This window comes from Lolium rigidum, chromosome 4, assembly GCF_022539505.1.
Source record: "Lolium rigidum isolate FL_2022 chromosome 4, APGP_CSIRO_Lrig_0.1, whole genome shotgun sequence".
Lineage (NCBI taxonomy): Eukaryota > Viridiplantae > Streptophyta > Magnoliopsida > Poales > Poaceae > Lolium > Lolium rigidum.
This window is the reverse complement of record NC_061511.1, coordinates 26,430,403-26,457,497: the sequence shown is the minus strand read 5'-3', so window position 1 is coordinate 26,457,497 and position 27,095 is coordinate 26,430,403. Positions and strand designations below refer to the sequence as shown.

The 27,095-nt window shown below is 42.7% G+C and overlaps 1 pseudogene; it reads left to right on the top strand.

Moving 5' to 3' along the window:
* Positions 1–3,326: 3,326 nt before the first annotated feature.
* The window catches only part of LOC124646788, a 44,056-nt pseudogene continuing 20,287 nt past the window's right edge, over positions 3,327–27,095 (top strand).

The window sequence follows — 27,095 nt, the reverse complement described above, 5'->3', positions numbered from 1 at the left end:
ACTTTGATATCCCAATTGATACTTGAATAGCAAACGCACCACGAGCGATGCAAGATAGAACTAGATAGCGAGAAATGTGTATTTTCCACCATTCAAAGATGTCAAAATCTATTTTTGAGGGCAAACTCTTCACTCAACCTTTCAATTTCAGCTGTAGCCATTTTTTAGGAAAACATTTCTTCAGTCAAATCTATTTTTGAGGGGAACACGAGCATGCATGTGAGGATACCGATTAATTCACATCATAAGCTAAGCTGTTGTCATGCATGAACTCACCCTAAGGTACGCATTCATCTTGTTCTAGTTAGCAATCAGATTCAGTATGCAAAGCACATCCGCTTGTGCGATCCGTGTGAGTCGTATATGTGTATTGTCCGAGGTCATCTAGTAGCCATTTAATTCTTGCTGTACAGACTAGTTTTTCTTTTTCAAGGAAAGCTTTTGCTATCTGACGTGCATGTTGTTTGTTTCATAATATTATTGGAGCAAGTAGTAATAATTTGCGTTATTGAGAGACTAACAAAAAAGATGCGTTCAGAATTAATGTCTAGACGGAATAATGCTAAAGATCTATCCTATGGGGTAACTTGTAGAGGTTTCTATCGAATATGATGCACTTTTATCCATCACTTGATTTACTTTTCTTCTATCTACCTACAATTATGGACTCTTGACGATGACTTGATTTATCGATATGTTGACTTCGTGCACTCTCGTGGAGAAATTCTAGCAATTGAGAGTTGGATTTTTTTTCTTGCATTCATAAGCAATCTTTGTGCTCATAAAAACTTTTTTTCCCCCCCCCCCCGCTTCTTTCTTAATTAGGCTTATGCAATCACTTCTTTCCAATAATTTCATCTTCCGGGCATAAAAAAATAGACAACTCGATGAGGCATTGTATAATTTTTTTTTGGAATAGTCATCCACTATTTAACACCCCTGAAAAAAGAGTTAAGTGCCCATATCTGGTCTAAAAGTATTGTTACCTCGTCAATTTAGTCGTATTTCTTTCAATTTGCACATTTTAGTTCCAAAAGTACCATAAGCGAGTCATATCTCGTCCCACGTCAATGCCATAGAAGTTTATTTTTAAATTTTTGTCATTTTATAAGCTTTTTGTTTTGAAATGGGAAAAAATAGACTTAACAAATAGTGTAGCTAAGGGTTGCAATGACCCTGCCCTAAGGCGGGAGTACACAAGATAGAAATACGTTGTTAGAGCAAAGATGTATTGCAACCGAGGTTTTCCATGCACAGCGGAGAGTCAAGGTTGATGATGTAAACTAAAACTGCGCCAACCTAGTTAAACTCTCTGATTATAACTAACACTCAAAATGATTTGTCAAATATGGAATAAAGAGTTTGTCTATTGGGACGGTGCAGGTTCCCAAGTTCTTAGCCGGCCTTAAAGTCTTCAGTGCTGTTTGTGCCTTAGTGTTGACTGGAGTTTCTCGTAGTGGTTTATCTGATAAAACTCGGTTCTGTTTTGGTTGTGCTGTGTAAGATGTGTGCGTGGGCGTAAAACTGATGATCCTTTTGAACAATGTATGTGCCTGTGGCTGGCTTCAATATAATTGGAGCTGGGGCGATGCCCTGTTTCTCTAAAAAAAAGAGTTTGTCTATTGAATTAATATCATGACCTACAACTGAAAGAGAGAAGTAATCGATGAGCGGTTATCAAAAAAATCTATGAGCTAGCGCATATGACATTCTAGAATGCAAATTATATGTAACAAGCCAAAAAAACATGAGATTGCGCTAATCCAATCTAGTAAAATCTTGGCAACAAAAATGCCTAAATTCTGTCTAGGTCGAATCGGCTTTGATATATCTGAGGTAGGAGCATCTACCTCCTTTTGCTCGCCACTTTTGAGTAATTGAGCAGATAAAAACTTAATATAACTCAAATGTGGACATTTTACCAATGGGGATATAAAAGAAGGGTTTTGATTTTTTACATCAAATGGAACAAATTTACAATAACATAGTCAAGGGTGGTAATAAAACTCAAAAACTCGTCTTGGACATCGCCTTTTACATAAAATCATTAATTTAGCGAGGATAACAAAACAAGTTACCATCTACTCATTATACTCATTCATGCTTGTGTATCAACAAAGTTTATGCCTTCTTTTCGCAACAAAAAAATGTCTTGTTAAACAAAAGTTTATGCAATGCACCCCGAAAAGAAAAACTTATTTTATGGTATGTTTTTTGTGTTCTATTCGAAAGATTTAGAGCCTCTAAGTTTTTTTTTTGAGGGAATTTAGAGCCTCTAAGTTGGCCCACTAAACGGAAACCGCTGCTCCCATAGCTGTAAGCCTGTAACAATCAAGAGGCCCATCAAGCGATAGATTCGGACCTAGCTCGCGCTCCCTCTCCCGGCGATTCATATACATCGCACTGGTCGGTGCCGACCGGACGCCGCACACCCTTATTTGGGCCAGGCCCATTAATGCGTATTTGGTTTTCGCTTTTTCTGTGCGTTTTTTCTGTCTAGATTTTCTATCCGGTTTTCGTTTTTTGACCGGTTTTCTTCTTTTATTCTTCAAAATATATTTATATTTTCGGAAAATTTTCAAATTTCGCAAATTGTTCATATTTTTAATAAGAAAATTTCAAAAATTGTTCAGATTCGAAAATTGGTCAAATTTCGAAAATTGTTCGGATTTTGAAAATTGTTCATATTCGAAAATTATTCAAAAAATTAAGATTAAATTTTTTTGAAATTCAAAAAAATTTAGATTCGAAATTTGTTCATATTTTAAAAATGGTTCAGATTCGAAAAATGGTCAAATTTCAAAAATTGTTCAGATTCGAAAAATGTTCAAATTTCAAAAATGTTTAGATTCAAAAACTGTTCAAATTTTGAAAATTGTTCAGATTCAAAAATTGTTCAAATTTCAAAAATTGTTCAAAAAATTAAGATTAAAAAATTCTGAATTCGAAAAATATAAGATTTGAAATTTATTCAAAAAGAAAAAATTGTTCATATTCAAAAATTGTTCAGTCTACCAGCGAAACAGAAGTTGACTTAAACGTGTGAACGTTACGAGCGGGGGAACGAATCCGCGTTAATGGGTCAAGCCCACATGCTACAGGGGTGTACGGGACGTGTTTGGCACCGACCAGGTCAGCATATAGCATCACCCCCCTCTCCCGCTCCGGCCACGGGAACTCGCTGCTGATCAGGCGGTGACTCGAAGCACGTTTTGCGGCCCTCCAACTCCAAGAGCGGGCTCCGTCGAGCACGCGCAAGTCATTCCGGTCCGTTTGTCTACGCTCTCCCGCCTCGCTCTCCCTCGTGCCCACCCGCGGCAGGCAAGATGCCGCCGGCGCCGGCGTTCGCCGTTCCCGCCGCCGCCTGCATTACCAAAAACTGCATCTCCAGTACGCTTTGTGTACAGACCTTCTTCTTCCTATTCAGTCAGCTCTACTCGTTGCTAATGTAGGCATTGCTCGAGCCGCCGTGCGCAGTTCCGAGGTGGTTGGGCATTCATGCTTCGCGCCCACCAACTGTACGACAGAATGCGTTCGAGGTGCTTCCTCAGGCAGCCTCGCCTCGACGCTTCCACCTAAGTCTATGTGTACTCAGATCACTAAGAATTTGCCACACCACCTCAGCAGAGGATTCCCGTGAGCCCGTGGGGCCAATAGCTCCTATGCGACGTCGTTGAGTGAAATTCTCCACGGTGCGACGTAGTTGGCTAAAATAGCTCCCATGCGTTGTTTTTTCTGGTTGAAATAGCTCGCGTGCGACGAGCGAGTGACGCGGGTTAAGACGAGTTAGTTAGGATGCGATTAGGTTAGGACGAGTGAGGGTTATGACAAGTGGGGTCCACCATAGTCCAGGTCATGTAGAGTCAACCGTTCACGGCCGAGGGTCCCGCACGACTCAACGGTCAGCTCGACTCGCGCGTGGTGAGCTGGGAGCGGCGGCGAGCGGCGGTGCCTCGGGCTTCTTCTCCGACGGCGGCGGGCCTAGTTTTTCGGCGGCGGAGCGTCTATCTCGGCGGCGGTGGAGCCATTGCAAGTGAGTAATTGCGAAATCCTAGTCTCATACCCCGGATCTTGTCTTGATGTTCCGTTTCGTTGCCGATTTAGAATCGGCGTATCTGGGCGGATCGAGAGGAGCGCGGGCTGAATCAGATGGAGGGAGGAGTCGGTGCTTCAAATCGGTAATGCGCCCCTTCTTTTGATGTTATCGTTATCGATTTGGGGGCCGATTTGGGGGTCAATTGCTTGCTTACGCCGCCGCTGCCCACCATTGACAGGGGAGATGCTGCGCCCGATTCTGCCACCACGTTCGCAATTACAGTCGAATTATTTCCCTGTAAAGCAAAGCTGAGTGATGGAAGCGTCCAAGACATTGCAAATAACACCGTGAGGTTGGCTCTTGATCTTGAAGATGTTGATCCGCAGGAATTGGAGGGAAAGGAGGAGGAGGCCGTGCGCAATTTGGTGGAGAAGATAGGGGAGAAGATTGTTTGGGGTCCAGAACAAGAGGTGTCGGTGCTACGGTTTGACAACTATAAGGGTGAATATGTGAGAATTGAAGATGGAGAATCCATGGTTGCTGAAATTGATCGTCAAGAAGGGTGGGAAAGCAATCAAGTAAGTTTCCATGCAGAGCTTATTGATCTACAAACAAATTTCAGAGTAGGTTATGTGCAATCAAAGATGGCTGCTCAGATGCAAGATGATGAGTGGGCTTCACAAAGGAGGGGCGAGATGTTGTCATTGTTCACTGAACCGACGGTACTAGCTGAAGATACAGGGGCTGATGCGGATGCGGAGGAGGGAAACCATGGTGCTCAAAAGATTGTTGTTGATCGGAATGTAGTAGAGTTGAATGAAAAAACAGATTTAGTCATTGCACCAATATCCGACATTGAAATGGCCAAAATGTTTGGCATTCCGAGTTGATGACGAGAGATGAAGGCCATGCAACCGAGGATGACGAGTTCTTTGCCCGCACATGGTAACACAAATGCGGACCGTGGAAATGAGGATGAAGAAGAGCCGATGAGACAGTCGCGAGATGATGTGGATGATGCAAATGACAATGAGCTGGTCTGTTTGTATGACAAAGAGAACCTAGTTGTTGAGGTTGGAAAGTTGTGGCCAAATATGAATGAGTTTAGGATGTCTTTTAGGACCTATGCAGTGAAAAAAGAGTTTGATGCCAAGACTATGTGGATCGATAGGAAGAAATTTTATGCTAGGTGCAAAGGCTATGATGGTGGTGGAAATCCATGCAAATGGTACATATACGCGGACTACAACCTGATGGCGAGTACGATCGGGGTAAATCAAATACCAAACCAGCATACATGTATGACCACTTCACAGAGAGTTTCAAATATGACAAACCAGCTTTGGATTACGAGAGAAGATTACTCCTATTTTAGCAAAAACTCCAAACACTACTGCAAAAAGGCTTAAAGTGGACTTGGAGAAGTCTGTACCCCATCAAACTGAAATATACCACGGTTTGGAAGGCAAAACAAAGGGCAATGAAATCATTGTATGGTGACTGGGCAAATACATTTAGGATGTTGTATAGCTTTAAAGCTGAGGTGGAGAAGAGGTCACCTGGAAGTGTGGTGGAGATAGATACGAGAGGTTACGAGAGGATGGCGGTGTTTACTTCGAGCAAGTTTTTTATGTGTTTGAAGCCTTGCATAGATGGATTCAAAGCAGGATGTCGTCCATATTTGAGCATAGACTCTTCTTTTTTGACTGGCAAGTGGAATGGTCAGTTGGGTGCATGCAATGTTTTGGATGGACACAACTGGATGTTCCCAATTGCAATTGGACTGTTTCAATCAGAGACAGAGGCAAGCTGGACATGGTTCATGATGCAAGCGAAAAGGTGCATAGGGCCGGTTTCACCTTTGGCCATCCACACGGATGCATGTAAAGGGCTGGAAAATGCTGTAAAAAATGTTTTCCCCCATGCTGAGCGAGAGAGAGTGCTTTGGACATATGTGGATGAATCTCATAAAAAAATTCGGAGGAGATGAATTTGGGCGCATGTGGCCAGCAGCAAGAGCTTACGAGCACGAGACACATTCCTACCACCTTGGTAAGATCATGGCAGCTTGTGCCGACAATGAATTTGCTTCTGGTTGAACACATACCATTCTCTGTTGTGGTACAAATCAGGTTTTAATACTGCAATAAAATGTGATCACATCAATAACAACTTGGCAGAAAGTTTCAACAATAAAGTGAAAGATTTAAAAGATTTGCCTGTGCATGACATGGTGGATCAAATAAGGATCATGATCATGCGTTTGTGGGACTTGAGAGGAAGACTTGGTGATATGTTGGAAGGGGACAAGCTTCCAAGCAGTGGTACAACAATGTGGTCAACAAGAGTAGAAACCTTTCACATCTATCCGTTGAGAAATCCTCCTTATTTGATGCTGAAGTTAAAGATGCAAGGAGTGTAAAGAGGCATGTGGTAAACATTGAGTTGCGGGAGTGCACTTGCCTAGAGTGGCAACACACTCTGGAAAACCATGTGAGCATGCCATAATTTTTTTGGCATCTAAACCCGGAGTTAAATATGCACCCATATTTGCATGAGTATTACTCGAGTACAAAAGTTTAAGGCTGCATATGCAACTCCAATTCCAGCCACTGATCGACCAATCTCAGTGGCCTGAGGTGGATATAGAATTTACACTGTGTCCCCCTATGAGTAAAAGAAAGGCTGGGAGGCCCAAACAGAGCAGATACAAAGCTTGGTTTGAGAAGGGGGGTTGTAGTAAGAAGGGGAAAAAGGAAAAACCGAGAAAAGCCTAAAAGGGCTCAAAAAGGTAACAAAAACAGGTGCAAGTTGTGTGAGGAACTTGGGCATAGAATTGGTTCCCCAAAATGCCGTTACACTCTGTACAACCAAAGTATGTTAATGTTAATTCTCCAATTTATGTACCTTGTTTCATCTGCTTATTTCGGTATCTAATTTATATATTTGTTCCAATTTATATGCTTTTTAAGGAGGAAGCGTGGAGAAAAAGGCCCACCTCTTGTTGTTGAACAGTGCTGGCCAATGAAAAAGCCAAGACTCAATGGCTATAGAAAGAAAAGAAGCAGTTTGGTCAATTGTGGTGACCCTGCATACCACTGCATGTTGTAGTATGTGATACGTCCAAAACGTATCTACTTTCCCGAACACTTTTGCTATTGTTTTGCCTCTAATTTGTGTATTTTGGATGCGACTAACACGGACTAACGCTGTTTTCAGCAGAACTGTTCTGGTGTCTCGTTTTTGTGCAGAAATTCAACTTTCAGGAAAAACCTCGGGATTTTGACGAAAGGCCCTATTTTCCCAGAATAATGATGGAGCCAGAAGGATAAATCAGGTGGAGGCCCGAGGGCCCCACACCATAAGGCGGCGCGGCCTAGGAGGGGCCCGCGCGGCCCTATGGTGTGGCCCCCTCGGCTGGCCTCCGACGCCCCCCTTCGGACTACTTATTCGCCTCGACCTAAAAACGCACGGGGAGAAGTCGAAGTCGCCAGAAACCCTCCAGAACGCCGCCTCATCGCGAAACTCCGTCTCGGGAGCCGAAGTCTCCGTTCGGCACTCCGTCGGGACGGGGAATTGGAGGAGATCATCGCCGCCATCACCGCCAACGCCTCTCCATCAACCAGCCATGCTTCCCCCATCCATGTGTGAGTAATTCCCCCGTTGTAGGCCGAAGGGGATGGTAGGGATTGGATGAGATTGGTCATGTAATAGCATAAGATTGTTAGGGCATAGTGCCTAGTGTCCGTAATTGGTACTTTGATGATATTGTTGCAACTTGTTATGCTTAATGCTTGTCACTAGGGCCCGAGTGCCATGATCTCAGATCTGAACATGTTATTGATTCATGAAGATATTCATTGTTTATGGTCTTACTGCAAGTTGTATACACATGTCGCTGTCCGGAACCAATGGCCCCGAAGTGACAGAAATCGGGACAACCGGAGGGAATGGTAGCGATGTGAGGATCACATGTGTTCACGGAGTGTTAATGCTTTGCTCCGGTACTCTATTAAAAGGAGTACCTTAATATCCAGTAGTTTCCCTTGAGGCCCGGCTGCTACCGGCTGGTAGGACAAAAGATGTTGTGCAAGTTTCTCATTGCGAGCACGTACGACTATATATGGAACACATGCCTATTGATTGATTAGTACTTGGATACCGTTTTATTATTATCTGCAAATGCCCTGCTATGATTGTTACATGAGTTTCTCTCATCCATGCAATGCCCGTCATCCGTCCCCGTGCCTACGATATTTTAATCCTGCTTGTTTACTAAAATCACTACTGTCTGTTTCCGTTACTCTGTCTGTTGTTATTTCACTACGCTACTTGCTATAAAGCTGTTACTACTTGATAAACTCTTGCGAGCAAGTCTGTTTCCAGTGCAGCTGAATTGACAACTCCGCTGTTAAGGCTTTCAAGTATTCTTTGTCTCCCCTTGTGTCGAATCAATAAATTGGGTTTTACTTCCCTCGAAGACTCATTGCGATCCCCTATACTTGTGGGTCATCAAGACTATTTTCACGGCGCCGTTGCCGGGGAGCATAGCTTTATTTGGAAGTTCACTTGGTTGATATTGTTCGCTGCAAATTCTCCATAATGGGTAAACCTCGCGATACTAAGGTCGCCATATTACCATCCACTACAAGAAAAGGTACAACTCTGAGTACCTCTGCTGCTCTTGATTCACCATCTGTGATTGATAAACTTATTTCACCACCACAAGCTTCAAATGCTGGTATTTCTGCTGAATCTGAAAACTCTTATAATATTGATGATGCTTCTGCTGTGTTTGATGATAGTGGTTCATTGGGAACTTTTCTAGATGCTACAATTGCTAGGTCTAGACAAATAGAAAATACTGAAACTCCTGATGTTACTACACCTGTTAATTCACCTGAACTTGAATACTCTAGTGATGATCTTGATGAAGATTATGTGGAACTTGATGATGATTTTATTGAAAAATGCAATGCTACTACTGATGCAAGAAAAATTAAAAAGTTGCTTGCACAACATACTGTTAGATATAAGCTGTCTCCTGATCCTAAATTTGCCACATCTCCTATAAACATTAAGGATAAAGATTATGATTTTTCTCTTGATCTATCTCATATAGCTATTGTTGAGAAAACACCCTTTTGTGGTACTGAAAAAGAAAGTCTTGTTGAACACATGACTGAGTTATCTACTACGAGTAGCTTGTTTTCTGATGATGTTAAGATGCGTACTTACTTTGTTGCTAAAATTTTTCCATTCTCATTAAAGGATGACGCTAAAACTTGGTATAATAATTTGCCACCTAGTTCTATTAAAAGTCCAAAAGAATTGCTTGATGTTTTCTTCCGGAAATACTTTCCTGCTAGTGCTCAACATGTTGTTTTGCAGAGAGTTTATAATTTTGATCAGGAAGATGGAGAGAAATTGCTCGAGGCTTGGGCGAGATTTTGCTCTCTTATTAGAGCTCTGCACGACCATGATTTGGAAAAGCATGACTTACTTGATATATTTTATAGTGGACTAACCATTGAGTCTAGGGCATACCTGGATAGTTGTGCTTGGTTGTGTTTTCGGGAAAAGAACTCCGGACGAAGCTGAAGAATTATTGGCTAAAATAGGCCGGAATCATGATGATTGGACTACGCCTGAACCAACTCCAACGCCAATATTGAAGAGGAGGGGTATGATTAAATTGAATGATGAAGATATGAGGGAAGCCAAGAAGTCTCTCAAGGAGAAAGGTATTAAATCTGAAGATGTGAAGAATCTACCTCCCATAGAAGATATATGTGAGATAATTCCCCCTTCATCCATGATTGAGGTAAACTCCCTTCAACGCTTTACTAGAGAAGATATTCCGTATTCAAAACCTCCTGCGCAATGCTTAGATGAGTTTGATAATTATATTGTTAAGCAAGAAATTTTTAATATGAGAGTAGAGAATCATTTAATGGAAAATTCTCGAGCTATTAGTGAATTGCATGATATTGTGGAGAGAACCTCCAATGATGTTAAGATGCTTGTTAAACATTTTCATATGGTTCAAACTCAAATTGATCAACTCACTAAAGTGCAAAATGACTTGTTGGGAAATAATTCTAAAGAAAAACATGCTTATGAAGTAACAACTAGAGGTGGTGTCTCTACCCAGGATCCTCTATATCCTGAAGGGCATCCCAAAAGAATTGAACAAGATTCTCAACGCATTGAACCTAGAGCTCCTTCTAAGAAAAAGAAGAAGAAACATAAAAATGTTGTAGAATCCTCTGAACCTGTTAATGATCCTAATAGTATTTCTATTTCGATGCTTGAAACTGAAAGTGGTAATGAACATGATAAAGATAATGATAAGAATGATACTCCGATAAAGAAGAGGTTGAAGAAGAACACTGAAAAGCATGCTAAAAATAAAAAGTATACTAAAGAAGATTTTATTGCTTGAGAAACATGGTAATGAAAGAGAACCTTGGGTTCAAAAGCAAATGCCTTTTTCTGCTAAGAAACTAAAATCAAAGGAAGAAGAACACTATAATAAATTTTGTGATTGGATGAAACCTTTATTCTTGCAAATCCCTTTGACTGATGCTATTAAATTGCCTCCTTATTCAAAGTATATGAAAGATATTGTTACTAACAAAAGGAAAATCCCCAATGAGGAAATTTCCACTATGCTTGCTAATTACTCTTTCAATGGCAAAGTTCCAAAGAAGTTGGGCGACCCAGGTATACCTACTATTCCTTGTTCTATTAAGAATAATTATGTTAAAACTGCTCTATGTGACTTGGGAGCCGGTGTTAGTGTTATGCCTTTTTCTCTTTATAAGAGACTTTACTTAGATAAGTTGATACCTACTGATATATCTTTGCAAATGGCTGATAAATCCACTGCTATTCCTGTTGGTATATGTGAGGATGTTCCTGTTCAAGTTACAAATAACTGCTTGATATTAACTGATTTTGTTGTGTTGGAAATGCTCGAAGATGATAATATGTCTATTATTCTTGGGAGACCTTTTCTTAACACCGCAGGGGCTGTTATTGATTGCAATAAAGGAAAGGTTACTTTCAATGTTGATGATAAGGAGCACACCGTCTATTTCCCCAAGAGGATCGAAAAAGCGTGTGGAGTCAATACTATTTCTAATATAAGAACTATCAAAATTGGAACTATTGATTGTCCTATATATGAGCCTAAAGAAGAATATCAAACTCTTGTGATTGGATCCATATCAATACAATTCAAGGTAACATGATTGATTTGAGATTTATTTCTTCATATGCTATGTAAAATTTATTTGGTGGCAAGACTTGATCAACCTTGTTAACAAATACCTTTTATATGCATAGAAGAGGTAAACAACATCTCTTTCTTCCTCCACTTGCTCTAGTTGCTGTAGCATTTTTAATTTGCAAAGTTCCTTAGTTAATTGGAGATTTCAAAAAATTTCCTGGCCAGTAATAATAAATTTAATACCCTGCATTTTTCAAAGTTTTCAAAAATTCGCGAAAATTACACCGTTGGTCCTATTTTTCGACGAGGCACCCGGGAGCACTAGAGGATGACCTGTGGGGCACCACAGGGTGCCACACCACAGGCCGGCGCGGCCAAGGAGGGGGGCGCGCCACCCTGTGGTGTGGGCTCCTCCTTGCCCCACTTATTCATCTCTTCCTCCCAGCATCTTCTCTCTCCCGAAAAAACTCGAGCCAACTTTCTCTCACTCGCGTTTTTGCTCAAGAGCTCAGGATTTTTCGATCTCTTTGCTCAGCCCAGATTTCTGTTTGAAATTTGGCATATTTGCTCTCCGGTATGTGACTCCTCCGCCTATCCAAGTAGAATTTTGTTTGGTTGAGTATATCTTGAATATTTTGCTGCTGTAGGTAACATGTTTAGTGAGCTTGCATGCTTGTTCTAAGTGGTAGAAACTAGTTTTGATGCATGATTAGTACTCTAGCAAGTTCCTATGGTAGTTTCCCTCAATTATATGTCACCAAATCAAGTTTTATATTGTTTGTTGAAAAATTTCAGAAAATGGAAGGGAGCATGCACCAACTTAACCAACAAGAATTAGAAGTCCAACAGGTCATGAGAGTTCACCGGGAAGAAGGAGTATACCCCGCTTATTACCCATGTGTGGATTTTATGAGAAGTGCGGGGATTTTACAAGATGTTCAAAGACTAATCTCTCGTGCAGGATTGGATGATTTTGTTGATGGGGAACCATGCCAATATGTAAAACTGACTATGTCAGTAGTGCAGGATTTTAAATTCAATCGGTCACAATCTAATCCCATGGTTCAGTACAAAATTTATAATAAAACTTGTCAACTTGCCATTCGGTGATTTTTGTGCGGCAATCGAGTGCCGCAATGGGGATCATGCGAGAAGATAAAGGGATCGCCGCAAGAGCTCTTGGACCTCTTCAAGATGATTTGTCATGGAAGAAGTTTCTCAGAGGATGATGGTAAAATCAGTAGCATTCACTTCCCAGCTATTCGTTACTTCGCTTATTTCATTACCAAGTGCGTTCTAGCGAGAAAGAATGGAGGTAAGGTAACTATCCCGGATCTAGCCTTTCTAGCTGCTGCATTACAAGGTAATAGGACTTATAACTTGGGAGCTTTGATAGCCAACAGACTTGCCACTAACCGTGAGAGGGGAGGAATTTGTGGAGGTCTCATCGCCTCTCGCTTATTAGCTATGCATAATGTAGAACCTCACCATCTTGATATTCGGCTCCCCATAGAGAAACTTGACATAGCCTCCATGATTAAGCATGAATTTGTTTCTGATTCATCTAATTTGAGAAACCTGTCTTATAGAATAACATTTTACAAGAAATCTTGGACAAGGACTAAGAAAGTTGAAAAATTAGTAGGATTGCCTGCACCTTCTCTGTTTAACCTTGATTCCAGGGAGGATTGGTCAGTCACGGAAAGTGCAGTTAATGCATACATAGAGGGAGGAAGCCATCGTGCAAGAGGAAACACGGAGGAGGTTGAGGAACACCTCGACTCGTCGTCAGATGCAGCAAGCTCTTCGCATCAATACATTGGGCATGAGGAGCCTCCACATTTTTCTTCTGCATCGGTACCTTATTACGACTACTCCATGTATGGTCCACCGGCGTGGAACCCAGACCCTCGATGGGGTTGAACTCCACTTAGGCCAAAAGCCTAAGCTTGGGGGGAGGTATACCGGCATCACTCATTCTTTACATATTATGATTGCTGGATACTTGCACATACTTGTTTAGTTTGTTTGAGTGGTTTTCTAATGAGAGGAAGATTATATTTGGGGAAGTGCTGCCTGAAAACAGATTCTGGGCTGTTACCGTAAAAATTCGTGCGCACAGCCAGAACGTTATTTTGAGTTGACAATTTTTGTGCAGGTTCCCCAGGTTGTTATCTAACTTTCATTAGTTGAACACTTTTCGAACTGAGCAACGTAAGATTTTTGTAAAAATCGATTTCTGTACTGCTGTCAGGTTTTGGCAGATTTCTGCCATTTCGCTTTCTGTGTTTCTTTTAGTTTGCTATTTCTTGTTCTTGCTTTGTTTCTTTCCCAAAACACAAAAAGACCAAAAATATTTCTGTTGTTTCTCTTCATCATTTGTTTATCTTGGTTTCTTGCATTTGTTGCGCTTTATTTGCTATTGCTAGTTTGCTATAAGAAAACCCAAAAGATTTTGCTTTGTTTGTTTGTTTCCTTTTGTTCTCGTTCTCAAATTCGAAAACACCAAAAATATTTGCTGTTCTTCTTTGGTTTGTAAAGTTCATCATGAGTTCAATGGTCTTCGGTGGCTGGAGCGTGGTTTTCATTTCATATTATCCAAGCTACACAAGTGAAAAGGGCAATAATGACGATCTACGACAATGCGATTGTGGTGAGAGGCTGGTATGAACTCTATTTGTTTTCATTTCTGTACATATACTCATCCATGTGAGCATGCTTAGTTGGTTCATGTGAGGTATATGTTATTTAAGAAAGTCTAGTAGTTCATGATCTCTCATGATTAGCTCCAATTTATTAATATGAGTAGCATGTCATGAATGTTTGCTTGCATTGTTTTATTCATAAGTAAGTATGGCATTGTGGTATCCTCCTCTGAATAATTCATTTATATCGACTTGGCACATGCTCACGCATGCATATGACTGAACAAGAGTCAATTAAGCCTCAATGATTTACATTGCTTCGAGTTCTTGTATCACTTTTATGCCTCAGTTAATTTATTTTGCCGCAAGCATGATTATGACAGTTATTGCTCTCTTGATTTGTCGCTCCCTAGTCTTTTGCTAGCCTTCACTTGTACTGAGCGGGAACGCTGCGCGTGCTTCCAAACACATGAAAACCAAGTTACTCCAGAGTGTCCACCATAAATACCTATGCATGGCATTTCAAACCATTCCAAGTAAATTCTCATGCGCTACCTTTAAAATCTTCAAAATGCTTCTTAATTTGTGTTAATGTTTCATAGCTCATGAGGAAGTATGTGGTGTTTAGCTTTCAACCTTGTCATTTACTTTTGACGGATTCTCATATGGACTAGTGGCACATCCGCTTATCCAATAATTTTGCAAAAAGAGCTGGCAATGGGATTCTCATATGGACTAGTGGCACATCCGCTTATCCAATAACTTAAATAGATACTCCTCCATGGTTTGTGATTGTTGGACGGCACCCGAGGATTCGGTTAGCCATGGCTTGTGTAAGCAAAGGTTGGGGGGAGTGTCCTCATCATAATAAAACTAAATTAAAAAGGCACTCCTTCATGGTATGAGATTGTTGGCAGGCACCCGAGGATTCGGTTAGCCATGGTTTGTGTAAGAAAGGTTGGAAGGAGTGCCACATAAAAATGCAAATAATTCATGGGAGCCGCTCTTGAAAGTCCGGTTGGCGAGGTAGTTGGTGTACCCATTACCATTCATTGACAACAACAAACACCTCTCAAAATAATTTTACTCCTGCTTTACAAATGAAAAGCTCTAGCGCATGTTAATCCCTGCTTCCCTCTGCGAAGGGTCAATCTTTTACTTTTGTGTTGTGTCTCCATCCTTTCTTTGAGAACTTTCTTGAGAGCACAACTGTCATTCTTAGTATAATATGCTTGTCTCAAAATATGATTGATTGTGGTATAACTTTGATGCTTTTGTCTTTGACAATCACTACTTCTAGTCTTTGTATGAACTCCGAGAGGTGCCCGAGCATTTATGTTTTGCCGATCAAATACGAGGCAAGCGAGATACCACTTTATCATACTCTCTTATGAACATTGCAATCCTGCTTATATACATGATTCATGATGCTTATTATTAATTGTTGGTACCTCTTCATGATTGACATAGTTGTTAGATGATCTTATTTGCATGTATCTTATTATGAACTGCTTAAGTATCAGCCATATCATGAGAATATATACATCATATGAGCAAATGTGTTCGTGAAAGTTCTTTTATCGCTCGGTTGTTAAGCTGAATTGCTTGAGGACAAGCAATAAGCTAAGCTTGGGGGAGTTGATACGTCCAAAACGTATCTACTTTCCCGAACACTTTTGCTATTGTTTTGCCTCTAATTTGTGTATTTTGGATGCGACTAACACGGACTAACGCTGTTTTCGACGAAGCTGTTACAGTGTCTCGTTTTTGTGCGAAATCCAACTTTCAGGAAAAACCTCGGGATTTTGACGAAAGGCCCTATTTTCCCAGAATAATGACGGAGCCAGAAGGACAAATCAGGTGGAGGCCCGAGGGCCCCACACCATAAGGCGGCGCGGCCTAGGGGGGGCCCGCACGGCCCTATGGTGTGGCCCCCTCGGCTGGCCTCCGACGCCCCCCTTCGGACTACTTATTCGCCTCGACCTAAAAACGCATGGGGAGAAGTCGAAGTCGCCAGAAACCCTCCAGAACGCCGCCTCATCGCGAAACTCCGTCTCGGGAGCCAGAAGTCTCCGTTCTGGCACTCCGCCGGGACGGGGAATTGGAGGAGATCATCACCGCCATCACCGCCAACGCCTCTCCATCAACCAGCCATGCTTCCCCCATCCATGTGTGAGTAATTCCCCCGCTGTAGGCCGAAGGGGATGGTAGGGATTGGATGAGATTGGTCATGTAATAGCATAAGATTGTTAGGGCATAGTGCCTAGTGTCCGTAATTGGTACTTTGATGATATTGTTGCAACTTGTTATGCTTAATGCTTGTCACTAGGGCCCGAGTGCCATGATCTCAGATCTGAACATGTTATTGATTCATGAAGATATTCATTGTTTATGGTCTTACCTGCAAGTTGTATACACATGTCGCTGTCCGGAACCAATGGCCCCGAAGTGACGAAATCGGGACAACCGGAGGGAATGGTAGCGATGTGAGGATCACATGTGTTCACGGAGTGTTAATGCTTTGCTCCGGTACTCTATTAAAAGGAGTACCTTAATATCCGATAGTTTCCCTTGAGGCCCGGCTGCCACCGGCTGGTAGGACAAAAGATGTTGTGCAAGTTTCTCATTGCGAGCACGTACGACTATATATGGAACACATGCCTATTGATTGATTAGTACTTGGATACCGTTTTATTATTATCCGCAAATGCCCTGCTATGATTGTTACATGAGTTTCTCTCATCCATGCAACGCCGTCATCCGATCCCCGTGCCTACGGTATTTTAATCCTGCTTGTTTACTAAAATCACTACTGCTTGTTTCCGTTACTCTGCTGCTTGTTATTTCACTACTTGCTACTATTATAAAGCTGATCACTACGATAAACTCTTGCGAGCAAGTCTGTTTCCGAGTGCGGCTGAATTGACAACTCCGCTGTTAAGGCTTTCAAGTATTCTTTGTCTCCCCTTGTGTCGAATCAATAAATTGGGTTTTACTTCCCTCGAAGACTGTTGCGATCCCCTATACTTGTGGGTCATCAGTATGCCAGTCATTGATATAACATTCACGAAGTACCATTCCGCAAATATTACATCCCTCAGAGTAGTACAACAGAACATAGCAGGGTCCATAACTCATTCACTTATTATTACAAGCATCAAACATATATTGTCTTGGAGCTCCTCTTGGGTCCTAAGAGGGATACTCCTGGGTTCGAGGTGAACCCAACTTAGCTTACAATATAAGAGTCTCATTAAACTATACATTTATTGCCTCGAGCAGCTAAATACTAAGAGTTCGGGCTGCTCGGTTACTACTACTCTTGGATGTCTCTAGGCTTGATCTCCTCCGGAAGCCTCCCGGATCCGTAGACGATGAGGTAGTCTACGCCTTCTATACCTCCGGAGAGGTGCTGGTTCTTCATAGCCGATGATCTCGGCTCCTTCATTGTTGTCGTAGTCCTCCTCCGGACGATTCGGACAATCTAAGCATGGGATTTAAGAGTGGTATGAGTACGAGCGTACTCAACAAGTTCATTATAGATAAGAGGTGTTTAATGCACTAGCTACGATATTAGACCAGAAAGTCTAATACCAATGCAAGTTTTGATAAACATTTCTTCAAGAGATTGCTTTTATTTCAAAGAGCTATGTCCGTCGGCCTTCACCGGTTTACTAGAACTTCATGGAGCTCCTTTCCGGCCGCGTTCGCAGTTCCTTATCCGGAACGAGGGAGTGACGGGTCACGGTTCTTTACACTCTGCGAGAGGTGTGTTGCTTTACCCATAAGAGATCTTAACCTTGGTGCCAACCGGGCAGCTTTCCCGTCCACACTTCCTTCGGTGTGAGGCCCGGTATAAGGTCATAGTCAATCATATTCCTCCGCTACCTCGCACACCCACCCTTTGTTGCAAACCCCGACCACGGGTCCTCGCCGGTCCCATTATTCCCGTAATTTCAGGGTGGACCCCGACCACGACAACGATGCTGGGATTGAACCAAACTCCTTCGCCGGTAGCTGCAACCCATCATAGACCACATTACCGTGGGGAATTAGAAGGGATCCCCACCCACCAATTGTTCCTGCAAGCGACAACCGTCTACGGTAAGCAACAGCTATACCGTGGGGAATTAGAAGGGCTCCCCACCTCACCAATTGCTCCGCAAGATACAAGCGTCTACGGTAAGCGAATCCGTTGATGTACAAGAGGTGGAAATACGGTTGACTATTCCGTCCCACTCCAGATCTTATGGTTAACACGGGTATTACGGCACAAGAATCACTGGCGACATTTGTTGTTTAATCCTAGATGGATACAAACCCTTGCAATGGAACCTCCACCATATCAACACAATCCATGGTTCCATTGCCCACCACATAGTCATATTCATAGTTATGAAAATAGTGGTTTTGGTTTTTATGCAATAGTGATAATCATAGTACTTTGCAAGTAATTTGATAAAAATACTCAAATGACATGAGCAAGCGATGAACTTGCTTGAACACTGCAAAGTTTTGCAGTTGGATGGTGGGACTGACCCTTGTCCTCTGGTTCTGAAAAATAGCATCATTGTCCGATAAGGGCAATGGTTAAAGAAGCAATTATGCATGATTCCATTTTTAGGGTTTGTTCCCCCCTTCCGATGTCGTTATTATTTCATGTAAGAGGTTAATACTAAGAATAATTTGGGGATACTTGATTTAAAGTAAAATACAACCTTGAAATGTTGTCAAGGTGTTTTTAAAGTCCAAATACATTAATGGACTTATTTTTATTATTGAAAATTATATGTGTGATTTAAATGATTATTTAAATCATCAAATGAAGACTTATTCTTATTTGTCTTCAAAAATTCTCTTTGATATTTTATTTAGATAGAGAATTTTATGCTGATTAATTTTCATATTTTTACTTATTTTTTAGAGTTGTATCTTATTTTATAAAATTCTTGGAAATTCTCATTTAAATGGGTGTTTTGGAAATGTCCAAAATACCCCTCGGGCCCACCTGTCAGGCGGCCGAGCTGGTTAGGTTGGACCAGCCCGGTGGGCTCGGTCCAACCGACCCGGTCGCTTCGTCGTCCTCCCTCACTCTCGAACCCTAATCCCCTACTCGCTGCGGCGACGCGCGCGTCGCCGCCCCCTTTGCCGAATTGTTCCGGCCGACTCCGGCCATCGCCGCCGGCGAGATGCGGCGCATCTGATCCGCCGTTCAACGGCGCTTCAGATCCACCGCGCCGATCTGTGTTTCGCCGCTTCTCGACGCGTCCCCATCGCCTCCGCTCGCCTGCCGTGGTGTGCTGCGGCGAGTTCGTCGCCGCCGACGCTCCTGGTGCCGAGGCCGTGTGCCTCGCCGTGCCTGCGCTGGAGCCTCCGTGCTTCGGCGACCGCCTGGCTTGGCCATGGCTTGGCGCTGCCGTGGCCGGGCTGTGCCGCCGTACCGCCATGGTGACGCCGTAGTGCTCCGCTCCGGGTATGTGCGCCGCCATCCTTTTCCTTCTTCCTTCTCTACTTGCTAGTTCATCCTCCTCTCCTGTTCTCTTCTCCCTTGCGTACGGCTCGACTACTGGCCTCATTCCCCATGTGGAGATGTTGGCCGTGCCGATGCGGCTGCTGCGGCTTGCTAGCTTGTGCGCCTGCTTTGCTATCTTTGTGTGACTTGTCTTCTTGTTGTGCATCTGCCATGGTTCTAGCTTGCTGTGTCTTTGTCCTGTTCTTGCTCAATTGCTTACTGTTGCAACTCATGAACTATTGCTTATGAGCATGCTGTGGTGCTCTGTGTAATTTTAGTGACTCCTGCTGATTCTCTGTATAATATTCCTTTCCTGTATATGCCATGGATTGCCCTTGGCTTGATCATTCTGTGATGATCCTTGCCTTTGGCAAGTGCCAGTGCTCCAGATGTGCTATTATATGTGCTCTAATTCCTGGACATGCTCAATTGAGCCTAACTGTTTCATTAACAACTCCATCACTTGATGGAGTGCTTACAGATACAATTATAAAGCTCTATTCACTTATACGTGATGCAATTGTTCAATTATATGGTTAATTTAATTATCTGGGCCTTGTGATGATACTATGCTTGGCTATAGTGATCCGTAGCAAAAGTAAGTGATGCTTTGATGATCAATTGATCATTACTTGCTTGTGAGCAAGTGTGTGCTCCTCTCTGTGACTCACTTGGTGTTCACCGGTCTTTGTTTGTGCTTCATACGGGCTTAACTCTGGTGTGTCTTGTTGTTGGCTTAAGCAAGCTGCTGTTGCTTGCGGTGATCCATTGGATCAGCTGCAAAGCCCTGGTGCTTTGATTTGTTTGTTTAGTTCACTTATCCGTATTTGCTCGAATTATACTTGAAGTGGATAAGTGATGTGAGCTGCTTTGCGGTTGTGATCATCCAATTAATTGTGACGGGGCTAGATGGATGCCAACACTCGGTTGTGTACCCTAGCCCTCTACTGAATCCAAATGGATAATGATGTGTGGGTTCTTGTCTTGGTTGTAGGTTGAGGTAGCCACGGCAGTACTTGTGATCTTGTCAAGGGTAGCTCCCTTCTTACGTGGCTTGCTCTAGTTGGTAATTGCTTGCTGGATTTGAACAAGCTGCTCACTGGCTTGATCCAATACTTGGACTTCCGAGTGGCTTTTGATGTTGAGAAATTATATAGACAAAGATTTGTCTATAGTCGATGGCCTAGCTAGCTGTAGGTGCTTAGTGTGTGGGTTAGGCTAACTATGAATTCATTCTTGGCTGGATTCCTTTAGTTATGCACCGATTTGCATAGCGATGTTCCCATAGGATGATTACCTAGTGGTCTTACCCATATTTGCTTGCACCAAGCGGCTTTGTAGCCGGATGATGACACAAACGGGGTATTCTACCCTTACGTGCTCTGTGATGCATTGTATGCTTATTTATGAGCAAAACTTGGTTTTGCTCGGGTTGATTTGGTTTATACCTCACTCCAGCTCCTAGATTGTTTGTTGGTGTAGAGGATTTCTTCAGTGTTGAGCTTGTGCTTGCCCTGCTCCTCCTGGCAATCTTGTGGTGCTTGATTCAGTGCTGTGGTGAGTTAGGCAGATTGAACAGCAGTGGTTGTTCTTGTGTTCTTGTGTTCTTGTGTTCTTGGTGACTTACCCAGTGAAGCCTGTCGATGGATATGGCTTAGGGTTTGCTTCGAAAAGCTTATATTTGGTGCTCCCTTGCTCTCCACTGGTCGACAGCTTGGTCTGGCACACTTTGTGACTCACTGCTGATGTGTGTGTGTGTTGTGCTACATGCACACTCAGTGGCTTGGTGTTGAGCATGCACACATGCAGTGTGAGCTGCCTGTGTGTGTGTGTGTGCACCTGATCCTTTGAACTTGACTTGGAGAGGATCAGCTCGGCAGAGCTGTGAGCATATCCTCTCTGTTGCCATTATATTTCTAACCTGCCAAGTGGCTATGCCACTTGGCATAACTTCTTTTGTTGTGATTATGTGCGGGGAATCAAGATGATGATCAAATGAATATGGAGGTCATCAAATCCAAGATCAAGTGAAGATGATCTTGTAGTATTTAGGATAGGATCCATCCTTGTACTTTTCTTTTTATTTTCTTTTATTTTTCAATTTCTCCAATTCTTGTAATATGTTGTAAAATTCATTTATTTCCATTATGAATATTGTAAAGACAATGTATCTTGTGTGTTAATCAATAAAGCTCAAGGTTTTCTCTAATGAGCTTGTCTTATTGTTTAAATTTATTCATAATGTGTGTTATGTATTATTTACTTAATGAATTTCCTCACCATTCAAATATTTAGGGTAATTATTTAATGTTTGAATTTGAATTTCAAATTCAACTTTGGTTTGAATTCAACCATGCCACTTAATTTAGAATTCAATCATGCAACTTAAGTTTGATGCAAACTCTCCCCTCTCTTCTCAAAACCCTAAACTAGTTAAGTGAGATGCAAGTTTGTCGCACTCTCGAAACCCTAACCCTGTAAGGTGTCGAGAGAGAAACTTGTTCCCCTTCGATGCAGTTTTTGTTAAAAAGCGCGAAATTTCCCCAGAATTTACCATGCAATGCACATCCCTTTCTAAAATCTACCCCTCGATCGTCTCTAAACCTGGGACATTACAGTCTTTCCCCCTTAAAGAAAACTTCGTCCCGAAGTTGTGGTTGTAATACCTGAAGAGTTCGGGGTATGTTTTCCTCAGGTCTTCCTCTTTTTCCCAGGTGGCTTCCCTCTCGGGGTGATGCTTCCATTGTATTTTGCAATACTTGATAGCTTTATTTCGGAGTTGTTTCCAGCTCTCCTCGAGAATCTTGGCTGGCTTCTCGATGTATGTCAAGTCTGGTTGTAACTCGAGCTCATCTGTGATACTTGGTTCATCTGGGGTCTTTAAGCATTTCCGGAGTTGTGACACATGGAATACATTGTGAACTTGAGCTAGTCTTCCCGGTAGATCCAATTCAAAGGCTAAACCTCGGTTCTGACTCAGTATCTTGAAAGGTCCTATATATCTAGGGCTGAGTTTTCCTTTTACTCCAAACCTCTGGAGTCCTTTCATCGGGCTTACCTTAAGATATACCATGTCTCCAACTCGTGGCTCCCATGTCCTCCTCTTCTGATCGGCATAACTCTTTTGCCGACTTTGGGCTATCTTGAGTCTGTCTCTGATAATGTCAATGATTTGTTGCTTTTCCTTGACATAATCAGGGTTGAACTCTTTGCTTGCTCCGGCTTCATACCAACATATCGGTGATCTACACTTCCTTCCATACAGAGCTTCAAATGGTGCCATCTTGATGCTGCTTTGATAGCTATTATTGTATGAGAACTCTGCTAATGGTAAGTGTTCTTCCCATGATCCTCCGAAGTCTAGGGCACAAGCCCTAAGCATATCCTCTAGGATCTGGTTAGTTCTCTCCGTTTGTCCACCTGTCTGAGGATGATAGGCGGTACTATAGTCCAACTTGGATCCTAAAGCTTCGTGTAGTTGCTTCCAGAAGGCTGATGTGAACACGGATCCTCGATCCGACACTATCTTCTTAGGCACTCCATGCTTACTCACGATCTCTTTGATGTAAAGATCGATGAGTTTCTCTCCTTTGTCCTGCTGATTTACTGCTAGGAAATGTGCACTTTTCGTCAACCGGTCCACGATTACCCAAATCATGTCCTTCTTTTTATTGGTCATGGGTAGTCCGGTGATGAAATCCATTCCTATCTCCTCCCATTTCCATTCTGGAATAGGTAAAGGTTGTAATTTCCCTGCCGGACTCTGATGTTCAGCCTTCACTCTTTGGCAGGTATGGCATTCCGCCACATATTGTGCTATCTCTCTCTTCATATTGTTCCACCAGAATAGCTCCTTTAGATCCATGTACATCTTCGTACTCCCCGGATGTATGGAATATGGTGTTTGATGAGCTTCCCGGAGTATTACTTCCTTAATTTCAGCAATATCCGGAACGCAAATTCTCTTCTGGAACCATAATGATCCAGATTCTCCGCGATGAAATTCTGATGGTCTTCCTTCATCTATTCTTCTCATCTCCTCAACGATGAATGGATCGTCCAGCTGACCCATCATTATCTCATTCTTCAGGTTAACATTCAACTCATCGGCTACTTGCAACGCCGATAATCCTTCATGGGCTTCCTTCTCCCAAAGTTGTATTTGGGCTTGACTTATTTCCTTCCTCAACTCCGGTGAGATTTCTTGTTCCACTCCGCCGGTACTCTTCCTGCTCAAAGCATCTGCTACAACATTGGCCTTCCCTGGAGTGTAATTGATTGTCAGATCATAATCCTTGATTAGCTCAAGCCATCTTTTCTGCCTCATGTTGAGTTCCTTCTGAGTGAAGAAATATTTGAGGCTTTTATGATCTGTATAGAGCTCACACTTAGCTCCATAGAGAAAATGTCTCCATGTTTTGAGTGCAAATACAACTGCTGCTAATTCCAAATCATGTGTTGGATAATTCACTTCATGAGGTCTGAGTTGCCTCGATCCATAAGATATTACCTTCCGATCTTGCATGAGTACACAACCCAATCCATGTTTGGATGCGTCACAATACACGGTGTAATCCTTGCCAACTTCCGGAACTGCTAACACCGGTGCTGTGGTGAGTTTCTCTTTCAGAGTTTGAAAACTCTTCTCACACTCCTCTGACCACACGAATGGTGTGTTCTTCCTTAACAGTTTTGTCATTGGTCCTGCTATCTTAGAGAATCCTTCAATGAATCTCCGATAATATCCTGCCATTCCTAGGAATCCTCGGATCTCCTTGACAGTCTTGGGTGCTTCCCATTCTAGAACTGCTGCTACCTTACTCGGGTTAACAGCTATTCCATCTTTACTAATAACATGACCAAGAAATTCCACTTGATCTAGCCAAAATTCACACTTACTAAGTTTGGCATAGAGTTGATGTTCCCTTAGTGTTTGCAACACTATCTTCAGATGTTCGGCATGTTCAGCTTTATCTTTGGAATAGATCAAGATATCATCGATAAATACGATGACGAACTTGTCTAGACATGGCATGAAAATCTTATTCATGAGATTCATGAAAATTGCTGGGGCATTGGTTAATCCAAAAGGCACTACAAGGTATTCATGATGTCCATACCTTGAGACAAAGGCAGTTTTCGGAACGTCTTCCTTCTTGATCTTTATCTGGTGATAACCGGATCTTAGATCAATCTTGGAAAAGACTCCCGCGCCTCTAACTTGATCAAATAGATCTTGTATTCTTGGAAGTGGATACTTGTTCTTGATTGTGACGTTGTTCAGATTCCTGTAGTCTCCGCACATCCTTCTTCCTCCATCTCTTTTATCCACGAAGATCACAGGTGATCCCCATGGTGAAACACTTTCTTGAATGAATCCCTTCTGTTCCAAGTCATCCAGTTGCTCCTTAAGTTCTTTCAACTCCTTGGGCCCCATCTTATATGGTGCTTTAGCAATCGGAGCTGTTCCTGGAATTAGGTCGATAGTGAATTCTATCTCCCTATCTGGTGGCATACCAGGTAATTCCGCAGGAAATACATCCTGGAATTCATTCACTACAGGTATATTCTCCAATTTCACTTCCTTCATGCTGTTCAGCTGTAGCTCCACTTCAATCTGTGTATGTTTGTCGCCTTGGTAGATCATTCTACTTCCATCGGGGCTTTTCAAAGACACCGTCTTGCTCACACAGTCGATCAATGCTCCATTAGCTTCTAACCAGTTCATACCAAGAATGACATCAATGTCCTTCATCGGTAAAATGAACAGGTCCGCGTCAAACGCGCACTTATTGATCATGATGACTTGTTTTTGTTTGGTATGGGTTACTACTATCGTTCCCCCCGCAGAAAGTATGGTTATGGGTGTATCTAACTTAGTGCAACTAATCCCATGTTTGATGATGAATTGTTGAGAAATGAATGATGTAGTTGCACCGGTATCAAAAAGTACTTTGCCGGGATGAGTGAGTATACTGGAGCGTACCTATCACCGCCTGATCGGAGTTGACCACCTCCTCCAGACTGGTGCAGTTCAGCTTGCCGAAGGGCTTCTTATTCTTCCAGTTCCCTCCGGTGTTTCCTCCTCGACTTCCTCCTCCTCCAGATTGACCTCCTCCAGTGTTTCTCTTGGGGCAGTCCTTCAGCATGTGCCCCTCCTGGCGACAACCAAAGCATATTATCTTGGGTTTCCGGCAATCTTGTGAAAGATGCCCTCTAAACCCACAAATGCGGCAAACAATCTGGTTTGCGGCTTGGTTTCCTTGGTTCCTCCTATTATTGTAGTTGTTGTTGTTGTTGTTGTTGTTGTTGTACCTTGGTTTGAAACTCAAGCCAGTATTAGGCTTGTTACTGACATATCTCTTAGGCTCAAACTTGGCCTTTTTCCTCTTCTCCTCCTGCAGTTGTTTGAAATCATCTTCCAGAGTGATGGCAGCATCCACCAACTCTTGAAACTCCGTTGCTCTCATCATACGGAGCTGTACCTTGAACTGGGGACTTAACCCCCTCAGAAACCTCTTCTTCTTCTTGTCCTCGGTGTTGACTTCTTCAACCGCATACCGGGACAGTTTAGAGAATTCCCTGACATATGTCAGGATTGCCTTGTCCTTCTGCTCGAGACTTTCAAATTCTCGACGCTTCGGCTCCACAATACTTTCGGGGACATTGGATTCCCTGAACTTCCTTGCGAACTCCTCCCATGTGAATACCTTTCCAGCCGGATAAACGGCTACAATGTTATCCCACCATGATGCGGCGGGTCCACACAACAGATGTGTAGCATAACGAACCTTCTCTTGGTCGTTACATCCAACAGTATTGAGCTTCCGCTCAGTATCCATAAGCCAATCTTCCGCGTCCATTGGCTCGGGCGCGTATGCGAAAGATATGGGCTTGGTGTTCTGGAAGTCTGCTAAGGTGACTCCCTGATTCTCGGGTCTCTCTACCCGGTTCTGTTGCAGCAGCTCCTGGAAGAATTTATTCTGCTGCTCCAACGTGACACGTTGTCTCTCTTCCACCATCTGCATGTACTGAATGAAATTCTGTTGCGTCATGGGTGGTGGTGGTGGTGGAAACTGATTCCTGGCTGCTTCGTCAGCCTCTTCCTTTTGTTTGGCTTCGCGCTCCATGCGCTGCGCTTCGGTCTCCTCTCCTAACGCTCCCGACATAACCCCCTAGTTCTGCAACACAAGATGATACTCATAATTACTCCATGCGCAAGTTTTCTGAGCTCAACATTGTGCACAGAACTAGTCACGCAATGGAAATCAAGAAGCAAATCCAAATCATACAAAACATATACCATAAATTTACATACTTAAGTGGTCTTATTACAATACTCAAGTCGATGTGAGTATGCAAACTCACTTATTAAAGTATATATACAAATTTCTACAAAATATTACACTCTACAATACACGTGGTACTTGTGTATTGTAGCTTTGCTTCCCTTGGTAGTCTCTAGACGATCTTCACTCCCGATACATTCCAGGCTTCCATCCGGTCGAACGTGTCGTTCTCCTGACAAAACCTGGAACATAAGGTCTCCCCGTTGGCTGGTAGTCGGAATCCGATGATGATCCTAGGGAGAAATCAGTGTTCACGAACTGATCATTCAGTGCATCATAATCCACCCATCGGGTGTACTCCCCTGTACCTACACCATAG